This window comes from Limulus polyphemus, unplaced genomic scaffold, assembly GCF_000517525.1.
Source record: "Limulus polyphemus unplaced genomic scaffold, Limulus_polyphemus-2.1.2 Scaffold1618, whole genome shotgun sequence".
NCBI classification, from domain to species: Eukaryota; Metazoa; Arthropoda; class Merostomata; order Xiphosura; family Limulidae; genus Limulus; species Limulus polyphemus.
The window spans coordinates 45,916-48,508 of NW_013667228.1; the positions used below are offsets into that span (position 1 = coordinate 45,916).

General features: G+C 29.6%; 1 protein-coding gene across 1 annotated transcript in view; it reads right to left on the reverse strand.

Annotated features, from left to right (window-relative positions):
• Positions 1 to 2,593, reverse strand: part of LOC106464312 (polycomb protein Scm-like) — a 100,210-nt gene that overhangs the window by 44,134 nt on the left and 53,483 nt on the right. The gene's annotated exons all lie outside the window — the stretch shown is intronic.

Sequence of the window (2,593 nt, forward strand, 5' to 3'; positions counted from 1 at the left end):
CTTTCCGAATACAACTTTACGATACACTCAACTTCAACAATCGTGCTAAACAAACGCTATAACAACGAACGTCAATAATACTTCTGACTGCAGTTCAATTACTCACTATCTACACACACATTACCTTCCCCTCTTTTATATACCAGCCTACCCTATATCTAGGAAATACTAGAGCATTCGCCAAGATACGGGATAGTTCTAGAAACGTGGCGTCACTGTAGTCATGTGATCTCGATGACGCAACAATATTCCTAATTCGTTGGAAACTGCAGCATCATATCTTAGAAGTTAATAAATTGTAAAGTGAAGAAATTAGAGCTCAGATGCATCACAACACAGATAAATGATGTTTGAGATTTTTTTAAATATATATTTTAAAAATTAAGTTGAAACTTAAATAATATAAAAATTTTAATTACAAAATATGTTTTCATACCATTTTTATTGACATATGTTGATAACAAAGTTGTTTATTTAAATTTTGAATGTAATACTGAGTCACATGAAGAATTAAAAGATTTGTATTTTAAAAATGCTCATGATATGTGACACATGTAAAGTATTTATTTTGGTAATTCTTTTCTAAAAAACTAATATTTTGTTTCAGCAACCTGCAAATCAAATGTTTACTCCATCATATTCTGAAAAGGTCCAACAAGGTTAATCTGTTCTTAATCTATGACAGTATCAGGCATTCTATACTTTTATTCAAGACTGAGAGAAAACATATAGTTACAAAAAATTACAAATGTATTAAGGAAAGAAAAATCTTTAGACCAGCTTCAGAGTAAGCTAAATGGCTAAACAGAAACGTATAGAGTTTGTAAAGCTGTCATTTTTTATGATATCATCATCAGGGTGACATTAATAACCTCTTCCAGTGGTACTTGGCTTACTCTGAAGACAGCAAAGTCATCTATAGTGTGATCTGGTAAAAATTATGACTGCAACTTTAAAATGTTTCACTTCTGTCATTCCATTTTCTTCGAAATATTTTGACCTATTTTTAACTTACTTAGAAAGTCAGATAAATTAAAGTACTTTTGGAACATTCTGTTGTAGTTGTCTTTCAAAATTTGTAGTGTACTGAAAGGATTTGCATATTTTAATAAAAAGTGTAGAAAAAACGACCTTTACACTCCAGATATATATAATTTTTTATCATTGAACTAATGTATCACCTTTGCAGTTTCCTGGTTAAAAAAAAAACATTCTATTCCAGTGGCTGATAAGCTTTTCTGTTCTGAAATATATACATATGAAAGCTACATGATTATTTTATTTGAACAACTAAACTTAGTGAATAAAAGTGAAGCCTAGTACAAGCACATCTTATATTTGTGAAGATCATATGGGTCACACCCACACACTTTGCTTGTGGTGTTTATGACAGATGGCTAATGGGCTCTCTTCAGGATTCATTACTTTTGATAGTGGTCTCAAGTACAGGGAATTAAGCCATAAAATTAAAAAACAAATGTGAAAAGATTAATAGCTGAAATTCTAAATACAAGAAAACTGAAAGAAAAAAAGTATTGCTCATATTATTTCATGGTTTTCAACTTTCCTTGTACACTGATGATTTCAATACAGTTAGTGTTGGGGTAGAGAAAATGAGAGATAAAATATAAAGTTTCATACATTTTATTTATTTAGGAGGCTCTAGAGGATTTGCAAATGTAATATAAAACTTTAAGATGAAAAGAAATATTTTTACTTTTAGCATGAAAATCACCTTTCATGTTGACTGGTTCAATAAAAGCTTCATATGTTCATAAACAAATCTTTATATGTCCTGATATAATAGACTGTTTAGTGTAGATAGTACTAATTAATTTATTTTTGAGTTAAAATTTTATGATTGTTTATTTCTTTTCTTTTTTTTATAAGAGAGTTAAAAGCAGATGATTGTTGGAAGATGCGTCTATAATTCATATATGTTTAGACTATCGAACGTCACGTGCAATACATTGACATCGAGAATATAGAGATTTATAGAAGGCAAGCAGATGATTAAGTGATAAACATATAAATAGTGAGACAAGTGAAAACAACAGACAGACAGACAAAACAAGAGACCAGAGAATGGGAAGTAGAAGTGCGGCCAAAGAAAAGGTTAGAAAATTAAAGTTAACAACTGTAGGAGTGGATAGCCTAACAACTGATATGTTAAAGTGAGATTAACAGTTTTGTGACACTTTAGGAAAATAATTGATTTTGTTAATAGGTGTTCTAAAGCAATTGAACCTGTCTTTGTGGACTTTGACAAAAATCAGACGATTATTGGAAGTAAGCATAAATGAGAAAAAGCAGACAAGTATCAGAAGTTCAGGATACAACTGCAATAGCTCTACAAGGTAGAGTAAATTAATTATACATGGAATACTAGTGTGATAGAAATAGAGAAAGGTAGTTCAGCTTGCCAACTAAAATTCTAAAGCAACTGAATATGTTTAATGGACTTTTGACAAGAAGTAGAGAACTATATATAGTGTTTATGATATGCCTATAATTTCTATAGTGTAAAGAATTTGTTGTACATACATTTAACTTGTTCCAAATATATATATATATATATATATATATATTATTT